Source organism: Artibeus jamaicensis, unplaced genomic scaffold, assembly GCF_021234435.1.
Source record: "Artibeus jamaicensis isolate MK-2021 breed Jamaican fruit bat unplaced genomic scaffold, CSHL_Jam_final contig_548, whole genome shotgun sequence".
In the NCBI taxonomy this organism is placed as follows: Eukaryota; Metazoa; Chordata; class Mammalia; order Chiroptera; family Phyllostomidae; genus Artibeus; species Artibeus jamaicensis.
Window position 1 is genome coordinate 14,727,104 of NW_026521883.1, and position 15,616 is coordinate 14,742,719.

The following is a 15,616-nucleotide window of genomic DNA, read 5'->3' on the forward strand; positions in this document are numbered from 1 at the left end:
TCTTTTATTTTTTGGCTTGAGTATTTACAAGTAAAATTATAAATAGGTGATTCGTGTTTTATTTCCTAGACTTTGATATCAGACTAATAGTAGTCATGAGTAAATAAAATGGGAAGGTTTACATATTTCTCTATCTTATGAAACAATTTAAATAACCCAAGAATAATCTGTTTCTTGAAAATCAATAGGCTTCATTTACATACAATTATGAGCCAACCTCCTCTTTGGATAGTAGATCTTTGAAAATGTTTTAATATCTACTCTAGTTATTGTTGTTTATAGGTCTTAAGAGAATTTTAGTCATTTATGCTTTCTTTAAATTTTATAAATTTAATGTAGATTTTTAAACTTATTAATACAGATGGGGCATATAATTTAAAGTATCCTTTTTCACTTCAAACATTATTTACTAATATTCCCTCTGTTTTCTCCTTTGTCTCGGTTGCCAAAAGTGTATCACTTTATTGTTATTTTTGAAGAAACATGCCTCAATTTTATCAATTATAGTTTTGTTGTATTTAAAATTAATGAATATCTTATTTTTCTTAATATTTTTCTCCTGACTTATTTGAATTTCTTTCATTATTTTTATTTCTTTAAGTTTACTGACTGATTAATTTATTTTTATTTTCTTGTAGAGGTAATTAAGGTTGTGAAATTTCCTCTGAGAACTGCTTTAGTTTTGTACCAACATATTTTGATAAATTGTGCCTCATTGTTACTTCTCAGAAAGTCCATCATTTCTTTTGATTTCTTTTAGTTATTTGTCATTGTGCTTTTTAAAAACACAGTATCCAAAAAAGTTTTATTATTACTATTTCCTTTACTGTACAGTTTTCAGAGACTGTCTCATACAAAGATTTCAATTTTTTTTAATGTATGGTAAATATATTTGTGGCCTGATATACAATCAAGGTTTTTAATGTTCTGCAAACTTTTGAAGGATATCTTTGCATTACATAAAGTTATATTTTCATCTAGTGAAGATGAATACTTATTTAAATTTGTGTCATTTTATTGTACCCAGTATATTGATTTTCTATTATTGAATAAAAAATTACCACACACTTAGCACCTTAAAACAACACAAATTTATTATCTCTCAGATTCTATGGGCCAAGAATCTGGCATGGCATAAAAGATTCCCCGGCTCATGATTTCACTGGCTGAACAATCACAGTGCTGGCCAGCTATGCCCTTATTTGGAGGCTCAGCTAGAGCAAATGCATTTCTACTCACCTCAGCTTGTTGAGACTGTTTCTATTGTACTGCCAATACACTCTCAGAACCTCAGGTCCTTGCCATGTGACCCTGTCCATTGGTCCTCTCAGAATTCCAAATCTCTTAGTTTAGAAAGGGCCCAGTCCATTTTAATGGCTCCCTTAATTAGATAAAACCCACCCACGAAAACCTCTTGTTTATTTCAAAGTCAACTAGGGGCCTAAATTATACCTTCAAAATCTCTTCAGCCCGGTAACATAGTGTAGTCACAGGAGTGACATCTCATTATGCTTCCACGTCTGGCTCCCTTAAGGGGTGTGGATTATAGAGAGTATATGTGCACCAGAAGGTAGGGAACCTGAGGACTGACTGCCTTAGACCTCTGTCTACCACACTTAACCAACAAATTCTGAGTAATGTTTGTTCAGATCTTCCAATTTGATAGTGATTTTGTGAAATTCTCCTTATATTATTGGAAGATTCACTTAATATATGTCTACGGTATATTGTTTATATACCATATAAACTTCGTAATGTGTCATCTTGGCTAGGCTGAATGCATTTCTCAGAATTCCCTTTTCTGCATATGTCTGGTTGGGGTGAGCCACCAGAGAATTCTTGCACAAGGTGTGGAGGACAGAACTGAAGCAGCAACCATTTTGTAGCTCACACATATTGTTACTTGTCTGAAGGCTCACCTGTTGCAACTGCTCCACCTTCCTCTGGATCCGCCAGTAGCTCCTCTGAATCCTGCACTAGGTGTGTTTAACTCCATGAAGTGCCTCAGCTTCTGTAGCATATTCTTACCTTCAAGGTCAGAAACAATAAGAGCCCTGGCTGGTATGGCTCAGTGGACTGAGTGCTGGCCTGAGAACCAAAGGGTCACTGGTTCGATTCCCAGTTAGAGCACATGCCTGGGTTATTTATGGTCCAGGTCCCCAGTTGAGGACGTGTGAGAAGCAACCACACACTGATGGTTCTCTCCCTTCCTCCCTCCCTTCCCTTCCCCTCTCTCTAAATTAAATAAATAAAATCTTTTTTAAAAAAAGAAGCAATAAGAACCTACAGAGTTTTCAGCAGGGGTTAGTCTGTCTATGTGAACTTCTAATTGTGCTTGTAGATTCCAAATTATTCTTGTTCTCTGCCACTTTTTACTCATCTTCTCTTCATGGCAGCCTGCCCTGCAGTCCTCAAAGCCTCAGCATCAGATGTGAAGACAATAGTCTTAGAAAAGGCTGTTAGGACAGTTCCCACAATTACATAAAGTCGAATTCCTTAATAGATACCTTTATACACACACATACATACATATGATGAGGTCTGTTCAGAAGGTATCCAGCCATGTAATTTAAAAAGTAGAGACATTTATTGAAGAAGATACAAGACACAAGAAACATTGTACATAGGACAATGACACCTCAGTCCCTTTCAAAGTAGGCACCTTGGGACCTCACACAGTTCTCCCAGTCACCATCAACTGCCCTGTTGTGTTTTCCTGAATCTCATCAGCGGTCTAAAATCTCCCCCTTTCAAAGGTGATTTTAGTTTTGGGGAAAGCCAGAAGTCACAGGGTGCCAAATCTGGGCTGTAGAAGGGCTGAGTCATCCGGGTGATTTGATGTTTTGCCAAAAAACTCTGCACAAGACATGAAGCATGAGCAGGCATGTTGTCATGATGAAGCTGCCAATTACCAGTCACCCATGGCTGCGGTCTTCTGAATCATCCAAATAGTTTCCACAGAGGAATGTTCAAGCTTCACACAAAATTCAATGCAAATTTGTTGCTCCACTTGCTTAGTCATTTTGGATGTGGCAGCCACTCAGTGCACATGCTCACTCAACTGTGTCTGCCACCCCCGCTGACTAGAACAGTGAAGTCATCTTTGTTCATGCATGTGCATTTCAGTCCACTTTTTTGGCTGCCAGGTTACACTGATGTTGTACAAACCATTCTTGTTATATTAACAATGGCTGGACTTTTTCTGGACAGACCTCATATACGCATACATGGCTATATACATATAAATACAGAAATACATGTACATGTAACACATACGTGTTATTCTGCTTCTCTGACTGAACTCTAATAATTGTTTTTGCATAAATGTTCATGACTATTACAACTTCTTTATGAGGTACATCTTTCATCAAAATAAACAGTTCTTTTTACCAGGGGTGCCCACTGTATAGCCCACAGGCTGTGTATGATTCAGCATGCCTATGAGTGCGGCCCAACACAAAATCATTAATTTGCTTAAAACATTATGAGATGTTTTGTGATTACATGTCACAATGTATTTAATGTCTTGCCCAAGATAACACTTCTTCCAGTGTGGCCCAGAGACACCAAAGTTTAGACAACTTTGAAAGTTTAAACCTTTAAATGCTTTTTTGGGGGGCTTTATATTATGCTTTATGGACTATTAATATTACCACCTTTGCTTTCATATTTTTGTCATATCTTTACCCATAGCTCAATTTTCAATCTTTTGAATAAAAAATAGATCTATATTATATTTTCTGTTGATCTTTTAGAGTCATTTACTTATTTTACTAGTAATGTGACTTTTCACAAGAAGGAAAGCCTTTAGCTATACAAGTGTATTCCTGACTTTAAGTGAATCTTTATAGTCTATTTAGTTTAAAGAGGATTACATTAATAAAGTCATAGTAACAGATTAATCAGCAGGTAGTAAGTAAATAAAAACTTTTTACGGCAATTATAATTTATAGCTTTACTGTACAAATACAATATTCAACAATAAATAATGTTTTTCCTTTAACAATGATTTAATTTCTCAACGTTACAAGTCAACAGTCATTGGAACTTGAAAAGGAACCTCTAAATATTGCAGAAATGTTTTTTGTCCTTTTTCATAAACAATGAACACCTACCTCTGAAGACAAGATTTAGAATAAGAATAAATATGATTTAAATTTTTGAAAGTGATATGAAACTATTTGCTAGTCCTCCCTCTTACCTGTATAAACTAAGTTGGCATGTTACTCAAGTACTTTGCTATTCTCAAAATTACTTATGGGAAAGTTACAGATATTGAGATTTGTGGTGTCTCAACTTGAATCAAAGTTGTATTCAACATATTTGGGGCTTGTAATAATTAATTCCTAGAAATCTTTTTGGTGTCTTTTGTCTTTCTCTCTTCTCTTTTCAATAAATGATGCAATGAAGTACAAACTTATAGGCTGAGCATTCAAGGTCCTGCTGTCAGCACAGAGTCAGATTTCCTAAATAAGACCCAAACCGAAAGCACCATAGGAGAAAATGTTGATATATTTGACTGCCTTAAAATTAAAGAATGTTTATTGAGAGATAACACAAAGGGAGTCAAAAGACATTTGGGAGAAGGTACATGCAACTCATATAACAGACAAAGGACTATAATTTCCTACATGTAAAGCAAAAGTAAGCAACCCAATACGCAAAAACTGAAGAGGCACTTCAGAAACCACCAGATGGCCAATAAACACGAAAATATGCTCTGCTTTGCTAGCAGTTGAACAAAGGGATATCAAAACCCCAATGAGATAACATTTTATACTAGCCAGACTGGCAAAAACAAAACAGTGTTATAATAGCAATGGCCAGCACGACATAGAACTGTTGCCACACCAATGTATTGATGGTAACAATACAAATTGATATAACCTTCTTTAGAAACCAAATTTAGTTTGGCATTATCTAATAAATTTGAATGTGTGCATATTCAATGACCCAGCAATTCCACACCAAGAAATACATCCTGGAAATATTATTACTAAGTGTACCTAGGGAAATACACAACATAGTTTCTGGTAGCACTATTTCCTAGAGCAAAATAACTAGAAACAACCCAGATGCTAATCAATACTTAAGTATTAATTAGGATTAATTATTAGGATTAATTAGGATTAAGTATTAAGGATTAATTAATTACAGTTACACTGAACAACAAAAGTGAATCTCAGAAATGTTATGTTGAACAACAACAAAAAATCATGTTGCGAAAGAATGCATAAAGAATTATTTGTTTTACATTATGTAAAAATCTACAAAATTGTTCAACAGATTTTAAGAACAAAGCGTAAGTTGTAAATCTATGAAGAAATGCAAAAGAATTATAAACAAAAAGCTCCAGATGGTAGTTGCCTATGAGAGGAGTGAGAGAGATTTAAGGGATGGTCTTATTGTCCATCATAAACTAGGAGTTTGGTTCATAGGTGTTCATTGTATCATAAATCTTTATACCCTCCATTTATTTTCTTAAAAGAAAAATGAGTGCCCTGTCCCCCTCTGTTGTTCACTGATTCACCCCGTATGCCCTTGAGGGAGAAATCCTTAATTTGGTTACAACATTTCATTTTCTAAAACTCAGCGATTACCCATCCTCTGAAAGGTAAAGTCTGAAGTCCTACACTGATATTCAAGGTCTTCCACAAATCTGGTTCTTCCCATGTCTGCCCAAATATTTATGTCAATCCTCCCAACAAGACACATTCCATCTCATCTGGAAGGGGCATAGAGGTCCCACAAAGTGCCTTGCTCATTTCTGCCTACAAATCCTTGCTTTTGGTGTCCCTCACCTGGAATGCCCTGCCTCTGCCTCTCTTCCCACACATATCCTACTCTCCTTGTCTTTTTATTTCCTTACTCACCTCATCTTTTTTTTTCTTTCCTACTCGCCTCATCCTTTGAAGGTCAAGCCCACTTTCTAACTCACTCATGGATCCTCCCCTCACAATTGCACTGAACAGTGAAATCTCCCAGAATCAAATGCCTCTGTCCTCATGGTACAGAGTACTGACTTAGCCTTTAATCATACACAGCTTCGTACTTTGTGTGTGTGTGTGTGTGTGTGTGTGTGTGTGTGTGTGTGTGTGCGCAAATTTGTCTTTCTCCCCAAACAGATAATAACTTCTTCAAAAATAATAACTATGTTTTACATTTCTTGGCATTGACTAAAGGGCTTAGTACAGTAAACATTTATCATACTAATAAATAAGCTTCCTTAAAACTTTTTTCATGATATAAAATGCTTTGAAAATGCCTCCAAGTAAAATAAAACTTGAAAATGGTTTTTAAAATTGATTCTACTCTTAATGCAGTGGAGTGTATCTATCTTATAATATGTGCTATGACATTTGAATGTTCCTGTAGTCCTTCCTCTGAAGAAATTCTCTGTTACATGACATTCTAATGTAGTCATTTTTATGCAGGCACCATGATACAGGGGCACTTTTGCATGACCCAAGAAATCACCTTTTAAATATTCAGCTTCAACAAAATTTAGTGGTAATGTGCATAACAGAGACTCCAGTTTATCCTTCTGCCTTGTGTCCTGAGACTCACCCCACCTATGACCACTTCTTGGTCAGGGGCTTCAGGACTAAGGTAAGGAAATGTGGCTCTTAGAGATTGAGAGAGGTGGGTACGCCTTTGGGAAAAGGTAAGAGAAAGTTCAGAGGCACATCAAGGTTCTTCAGAAATGTCACTTTTTAAAAAAATTTGGGAGAGAGCGAGAAAGGGAGAGAAAGAGAGACAAAAAAGAGAAAGAGAGAGAGGCTCTCTTTTTGATTGACAAAATTGATTTGTTGTTTCACTTATTTGTGCATTCACTGGTTGCTTCTTTACTATGCCCTGACCAAGGATCGAACCTGCAACCTTGTCCTATCACGATAATGATGTTCTGACCAACAGAGCTACTCCACCAGGGCTTGTCACCTTATTTTAATGTACAACACTTGATTTTCATAAATTAAGAAAATCTATAAATCTGTCTTTACCAAACACACAGATCATTTCATAATAAAATTATCATTGTAGAAGTACAATTTAATAAATATTTATGTAGAATCGAGTATGGGCAGAATGTTGGGCCTGTTCTTTTTGGTCTTTACAATCTATCAAAGACAAATTATTTCATTTGTATTTCCATAAATTACTTGTATCTCAAAACAGTGTAGTGAGGTGAAAGGGGCAGATACAAATCATAGTTTCTAATTACATGGTTGTCTCTCACTGTGAAGGCCTACAGGGCGAGGAACTGTGTTGACTGTTAGACACCTAGGAACTGGTGTGTCCATGACACACAATCTTTGAACAAACACATGTTGTGTTAGGGAGGGAAGAGAACCCTCACTTTATAGTCAAGAAAGCTGAAGCCCACAGAAGAGCAATGACCTGTCCAAAACCATCAGTTAATAGGAGAATGAGGATTCAAATTGGAACGTTTGAACTCTGAATCCACTGTACCCTCCATCATTGCTCAGGCACAGTGGAGAAATCCCATTTTGTCACAAACTGAAATTTTGGCTTCTAGATCGATTTTTATTCAACCTCTTCTAGTTCCTTCATGAGTGTGCTGTTTCACATAAAGAATACATGGTAATTCAGTATGGTTGGGAAAAGGCTCCTGTGGTAGAACTGCAGGTGTCTGTGAGAGTGAGGCAGAGGCCAAGGGCTTGGTCCTGCTAATGACCCTCAGGCACGATGGGCTTCACAGGCCCAGCCACCTGTGTTTCCCAAATGCACGCAGCTGATCATTCAAGCTGGGAGTGATCTTGTGCAAATTCACATTTGGAACTGGAAAATTACCCCCAAAAACATGTGCCCTGCTGATAGTGCATTAGTAACAACTCTGTATAAAACAGTTGGTATTGTATAACTGCAGCTTTAGTATTTCAGAGGGCTAAACTATTCGTCAGGTTGGGGATCAGTGTGAGGAGTGTTATGACCCATCCATTTATCGTGGCCTAAAAATTTAGGAAGTCTGTTCCCCTGGCATTCCATGCTTCATCCCACTAGCAAGGATGCTGGACACAATATCCTGAGAAAGGCATTGAAGGTGTCACAACTATCACAGCAACTGGGGTAAGAGTCCACTGCATGCTTTTCGAGCTCTACCAGTGGAGAGTCCCAAATGCCTATTGATGGCAGTCCAGTGTGCCCTCCATGGAGTCCTGAGAATCTGGGACTTTCTGCTTGTTCTGGGAAGTAACTGTTATTCTTTCAGTTGGTTATACTGTCAGTCATGTCTACAAGCATGCTAGATCAGAAGGCTTTCCTTCAAAAGCTACTTCACAAATCTCAAGTTTTTTGTTTTATTTTGTTTTGTTTTTGGCTAACACAATAGAAATTTATTTCTCATGTTTCTAGAGACTGGGATGCCCCAAATCAGGGCACCAGCAGATGGCTTTTGTCCAGGCTTGCTGATTGCTGCCTTCTCACTGGGTCCTCACATGTCAGGGGAAGAGAGAGCCCACAAGTCCCAACTCAAACTGCTCCATCAAGCACAGAGCATACAAGAATCTGCTTCTACAGCTCTTTTCAAGGTAGCCCTCTTCTAACTTCATATTTGTTGTAGCACAATGGGGAGCACCAACAGTGGTCACTAATTCACTTCTCAGTTAAGGACAAAATAAAAGGTGATCTTTCCATTATTCTTAGAGAAAAAGTGGCAGCCTAACCTAAAGAACATCCTGGAACTCTCCATAGACTTTCCATGAGATTCCAATGACACACAAGGCACACTAGAGGTAAGTTTCCCTTAACTGTGAACCCACCAAATAAATGTCTTATTATTACAATTAAAAAATAATTTACTAGTTGGTGAAAATATATTATAATCTCCTCTAGAAATTTTCAAACAAAATCATATGTTTTTATAGATTTAGCTTTATAAGAATATTTTTATTGATTTTAGAGAGAGAAGAAGGAGGCAAGAGAAAAAGAGAGAGAAGAGAGAGACATCAGTTGCCGTTCCACTCAGTCAGACATTCATTGGTTGACTACTGTTTGTGCCCTAACCAGGGATCAAACCTGCAACCTTGGCATATCAGGATGATGATGCTGTAACCAACTGAACTACCCAGTCAGGGCCATTGTTTTCAAACAGACCATTATCTAGAAACTCACTGCAGAACATGACACTGGTAGCAAAACCTTTACCTTTGGTAGTGAGTTAAATGGTATTTTGAAAGGACATATTTATCAATGGAAGTTCACTCTCAAAACTCCATTTGGAAAGTAAGATAGTAGCCCTTCCTGACAGATTAATCTCTGAATAATTGATCAAATCCCCATATAAGCTGAGTGGCTTTGACGGTTGCATTGATCAAAGTAAACAATCAATTGATGATCACATAAACAGTAGAGAAAAGAAATTTAGATGGGTGGTTCTATTTTATTATTAAAATCCCAAAGCTGACACTTTGAGCAAACTCATGTTTTAAAAATATATAATAGTAAATCTTACTACCTCTCTTCAAGGTTCTGTGTATAACACCAGCATGATTTGTCTATTTAGATTTGGGTTTTGATGAATACTGTAAAGATTGGAAGTTTGGATATGCAGTATACACATATACCAAACCAATCTAAAAATAATAACAGTACTAATAGTATAATTACTTTCTACTAAGCAACAACTTAAAAAGTAGTCATTTACATCTATTATTTCTTTTATCTTTTATGATGACTGGATGAGGTGCTGTTACTATCTTTCCTAGCAAGAAACAGATTCGGAGAGGGTTAATAATAGTTCCAAGGAAATGAGGAACATGCTCACAGTCTTCTTATTTTCAAATGGAGATGGGAAGGGAATAATTACGTACCTGATACCTGGTACACACCTGGATCTTTTGTGTAACTATGTTGTTTAATCAAAAGTAGGAGTTATGAAACATTGTAATGTGAACTTCATGCTTAGCACTTCATGTTATTATAAAAGTACAAGTCTGAGTGACATTTAAATTCCATAAATTTGCAGAGAATTACAATGAATTTTCCCAATTTGGGTATTCCATTTTATAGGTGATGCTTAAGTCCTTGACCATATAAAGAGCTAAAGGAATTGTTATTTCACATCCACACATTTTGCCCTTTTATTTAATGACTGCTGAAGCATTTCTTCTTTGCAAAACAGCTTATAAAACCTCTGGCATTCGCTGAAGAATAGAGTTGCTGGGAATCGGGTTCTTGAACTGTGTACATTTGTTGCAATCATAATGTTAGCCTTCATGATTTTAGCACCCAGACACAAGCCTGAACATGTTGAACTTGCTTACCAGTAGTTTCTCTAAAGAGCTTCACTTCCGTTTGATGGTTAAAAGTTGGTAAGTAAGTTTTGGTTCTTTTTGCGGTCAAGCACACTGATGTGACTATCTTGAGGTGAGTGCCTCTGAAGTCTTTAGACAAGAATCTTTCCTGGCCTCTTCTGACTTTGGGGTGCTTGCTAGCAACCCTTGGCATTTTTTGGCTTGCAGCTGCATCACTCCACTCTCTGCCTCTGTCATTACATGACCTTCTCTCACAGCAGGAAAAAATTCAAAACCAGCTCTAGTTTGACTGAATCATCTGAACAAAACATGGTCATGGCTAATGTGTGCTTGCTAGGGCATTTTTGACTCTATAACTTTCATGTCCTCTATGATCTAAGTTCACCAATTCATTGATCTGGGCACAAAGATGAAAAACATCTGTTTACCCAGCGGTGTGCACAGAGAGAATTTGTTTAAGGAAAAGTGTGTTGACTAAATGAAGCAAGGTTGCTTTTCTTTTTGTTTGCTTTATGACAGCAAAGGGTTTTGACTGTTGAAATTTGGTCTGCTATCAAAGGACATGAAGAAAAACATGATAATCAGTTTGACACAAAATGGCAGTTAATTACATTTATCAAATGAGCATTTAATCTGCAATTTTGAAATATCTATTTTGCTTAGTATATGGAGAAAAGTAAAGTGATGCCTTAAAAGTGGTCTGATCCATTATGTGAAAACATGTTGTGCCTATTGCCTATATTGTCTATAGTAAGATGTATTGTTCTTATCCACGTTGATGTGGTATAGTTCAGCAAATATTTTTTGAGTATATAAGTGCCCAGTACTGTGGTAGGTCCTGGGAACCTGAAGCTTAATTAAAGCAGCTTGGGTCTTCAAAATGATCTCAATCCAATTAAGAACCATGTAGATTGTTAGTAAACTTGGTAAATGTATGAATGATTGAGCTGAATAAACTCTTAGTACATAGAATTCCTGAAACTTCCTGCCCCTAAAAAGATGTTAAAGAGGCTGAGTAACTTTCTTATGACAGGAGAGTGTCCATTGAATGGAACCAAATGAGACCCAGGATGTTGTCTTCAGCTTCACAGCTGTAAAACTTAGCATCATTGCTTCATCCAAATGTGACTAAGCCCTGGAGGACTGAGTCAGTTACTAGATTCACTGGATGTTGGCTAATAAATGAGATGCCTGTTCATTAATTTACAATGTGTTACTCCTCTTGGCTGATTAACACATACCTCTTCCATAGTAAAGTCTTCATAGAAGCCAAATTACTCTTGCAAGTTTGGCAAACATGGAGGAGAACAGAGGAAACTGGCTGCCTTAAAAATGGCTCCTTTCATCCACAGACTGGTTGGCTTCAAGAAATTATTTACCTCACATTCCACATTCAGGGATTCTTTCTCCAGGCTCCAGATCCTCCTAAATCTGATGACTGCATCTTGTTGGCTCTTTTTCATGCTTCCTTTTCTTCAAACTAGTTTAACCTTTTAATTCATCTATTTTGGGACAGATATTTCATTATGTGGTTCCTTAGAAGCTGACTTTCACCTCCAGCTTCTGTCCTTCAGGTAACTCTTGGCATTGACTTTGCTCATTTGCACAGCTATTCCATTAAGCAGAATCCTTCTCCAGTCACTAGTCTAGCACTCTCACCTGATTGCTTTGTCCTGGAGGGCATTCAGAAAGTTACTTTATTTGTGTGCCTGTTTCCACTGTGGAAATCTATCCATGGAAGGAACCACAACATTGTCTCCACTGGTCATGAGCATTCCTTTTTTTGAGAGAGTAGAGTATGGAGTTGAATCTGCAGACCCCAGAGTTAGAGAGCTTGGGTTTCTAATTCCCCTCCACTGCTTAGTACAATAACTGTGGAACCTTGGGCAAGTTATTAACTGCTTTGCACCTCAGTTATTAGCTACTTTACACCTCAGAAACTAAAATGAGTCTTCTCCTTTGTAGAAAGGGGTTATAACGAAATAGTTCAGACCTCAGAGCATTATTCTGAGGCATAAATGAATATTTTCAAGTAACAATCTATATGGCAAATAATAAGTACATAGTACTCGTTACTGCTCTTTTATCTCTACCTTTTTCTAAGTCTCAAGCAGCTCCTTTCCTTTATGACAGCACAATGACTTCAGGTGTTTCACCATACAGTTGAGTAGGTTACAGTTTCGGAGCAACACCCTTTTGATCTGATGTGGAATTCAATTAGATTAGATAGCACATTCATATTAGCATACCATTTCCAGGGTACACAACTTAGCACCTGCCTAATCATAATGACAACAACCATCACTTATTAAATACTCTTTATATGTCAGGCACCACACAAATTGCTTCATGACTATTACCATAGGTAACACTAGCAATATCCTTGTTAAGGAAGGTATTGCTTTTGCAGTTCTAAAGATTAGGAAATTGGGCTTCCTGGCTTTGGGGCATTTGCCTGGGATCAGCAGCAACTGGAAGTGGCCCTGATTTGAACTGAGATCTTCCTAATTGCAGAACCCATGCTTTTTCCCAGAATCAATTGCTTCCCTCATAAAATTCCGAGTGACCCTTTCCTTCAGTGGTCTGTGTATTGTAAAGGCACCTTCTTATAGACTCCCCGAATGATGACATACACCTCATTATCTGTAATCAGTTCAAGCCAGCTGCCTAGAATTTTTTGGGACAGCCTTGTTTGTACCTATTGGCACTGGGCTGTCCTGCATTTCATTTATTTGTTTTGAGTCTATTGTTATTTTGGCACCAATTCAGGATTCCTTATTCCTTTTTTAAAAATGATTTTATTTATTTATTTCCAGAGAGAAGGGAAGGTAGAGAGAAAGAGAGGGAGATAAACATCAATGTGTGGTTGCCTTTCACACACCCTCAACTGGGGACCTGGCTTGCAACCTAGGCATGTGCCCTAACTGGGAATCAAACCAGTGACCTTTTTGTTCACAGTCTGGCTTGCAGTCCACTGAGCCACACCAGCCAGGGCAGGATTTCTTATTCCTAACAAAAAACAGTTAACCAAACTTTTCTGTCTCAATAGACCTCTGACCAAAAACCAGTTTACTAATCTTAGAGTTAATAAATTCTTGATCTAGAGTTCCTAAAATCCCTTTCTCCTACAACAAAATTGGTCTTGGGATAGACTCTTTAGTAGGAGTCAATCCATCATGTTTTAAAAACCCATTCATTTATATTTTTAAATTTTATTTTATTATTTTACTTATTGATTTTGAGAGAGAGAAAGAGAGAGAGAGAGAGAGAGAAACACTGATATGTTGTTCTACTTATTTATGCATTCACTGGTTGCTTTTTGTATGTGCCCTGACCAGTGATTGAACCCACAACCTTGGCATATTGGGATGATGCTTTAACCAACAGAGCTACTCAGTCAGTACTAAAAATTTAATTTTTTTATTATAACTTACATTGAATTATCATTTTGTATTAGTTTCAGATATACAGCATAATGGTTAGACAATAATATACTTTACAAAGATTTGATTAGAGGAATTGGCAGCTACAGGTTGAGGGCATCTTCTTCATACTACCACTGTGGCTTCCATGGTGATCAATTTCCCACCCCTTCCCCAGCTCCAATTTCATCCCAAATGTTCACCAATGTGGACACTCTTTCCTGGAGAATGCATTATTATTCCTACTTGATCCCTGTTCCCACTGTTGGTCTGCCAAGAATAACTTCCTGGGTCACACCCACTATCACTTTAATTTCCTCTGTTTTATCAGAGACTTTCCTCTATACCGTTTATCATGATGAAGTTTTCCTTCATGAAGTCTTGAGTCAGTGCTGACCAGTACTATAATAATTGTGCACTATTTTCACTCATTTGCTAGCTGAGGATGACTAAATATTCTAAAAACAAAAGTTTATTTTTTATACATAAAACAAAGTTATGTATTTATCAGTTGAGGAAAATGTGAGAAAAATAATTTTAAGGTACTTAATTTCAAGGTAATTTCTTATATAAATAACCAGAATCATGAATAAATAAAAAGAATAGGACATAGGTGTAGATATTTGTCAAAATTAGTATAATTGTATATTAAAATTGTGCATCTTATGGTATATAAATTGTACTTTAACAAATTGATCTAAAAAATAGGACTATGTTGACTCTAGGAAGTATAAATTTAGGAACACAAAACTATCAATGTCAAATCCCACACAAAATTACTATAAGAAAAAAAAGGTGCTCATTTATTAAAAAGAAGATATTAACTCTATGATGGAAAATCTGATAAACCACCTGAATCAAGTGATCAAAGTGAGCATCACCAGTAATAGGACATATAAATAGCACACATTCCTCATATAATAAACTGAGAAACACAGTATCACTTCTCTGTTATTTTTATCAAAATCTCAGTTTAAGGTGAGAAAATGTTATGCAAACCCAAATTGAAGGACACTTTAAAAATAGCTAATCATTTTTCTTCAAAAGTGTCAAGGTTGTAAAAAACAAAGAAAAAAAGAGTGATGAACAACTCTAGATTAGAAAAGACAAAGGAGATCAGACAACTAAATGCAGTGTACAATCCTTAATTAGATCCTGGACTAGAAAAAAGATATTAGAGGGAAAGTAATGGAATTCAAATAAGACTTTACATTAGTTAATAGTATTGTAGCTGTCAATTTTCTAATTTCTATAAGTATACTATGTTATGTAAGATGTTAACATTTGAGGAAGCTAAGTGAATGGTATATATGAAGTCTCTGTACTACTGATGTAATTTTTCTATAAGTCTAAAATTATTTCCATTATATTCCTTTGAAAAAATCCAATGTTATCCATAATGTTAATAAAATAAAAATTAGACTTTTTCAACTCAATGCTTAATGCCAGGAAAAATGGAATAATATTTAAGATATTGAAGGAAAGCAAATATGAACCAAGGATTTTATATCTTTAGTAAAACTGATCACGAAGTATGAAAAGCATATTATAATATGCAGGAACTCAGGAATTATTACTCCCATGAGCCCTTCCTAAGAAATGTACTCAAGAACAAGCTTCAGGAAATCAAATTTATTGTGGAGATTTTTTTCTAAGTTTTTCTTTCTGATATTTTATTGTTGGTGTACAAAAATGCCATTAATTTCTAAATATTGACTTTGTATGGTAGTATTTTGCCAAATTCATTTATGAGGTTCAGTTCCTTTTTGGTGGAGATTATGTACACTATCTACACTATCTATGTACACTATCATGTTGTCTGTGAGTAATGACAGTTTTACTTCCTCCTTTCCAGTTTAGATGGCTTTTATTTCTTTTTCTTATCTGATCACTGTGGCCAGAACTTTCAGTACTATGTTG

The 15,616-nt window shown here is 36.3% G+C and overlaps 1 protein-coding gene across 1 annotated transcript in view; it reads left to right on the top strand.

The window, feature by feature from the left end:
- The first annotated feature begins 10,311 nt into the window (after nucleotides 1-10,311).
- Nucleotides 10,312-15,616, top strand: part of ALDH1A2 (aldehyde dehydrogenase 1 family member A2) — a 144,385-nt gene continuing 139,080 nt past the window's right edge. Inside the window, exon 1 of the mRNA XM_037151072.2 lies at nucleotides 10,312-10,331. The gene's annotated coding sequence lies outside the window, so the exon portion shown is untranslated. The remainder of the gene's footprint in view (nucleotides 10,332-15,616) is intronic.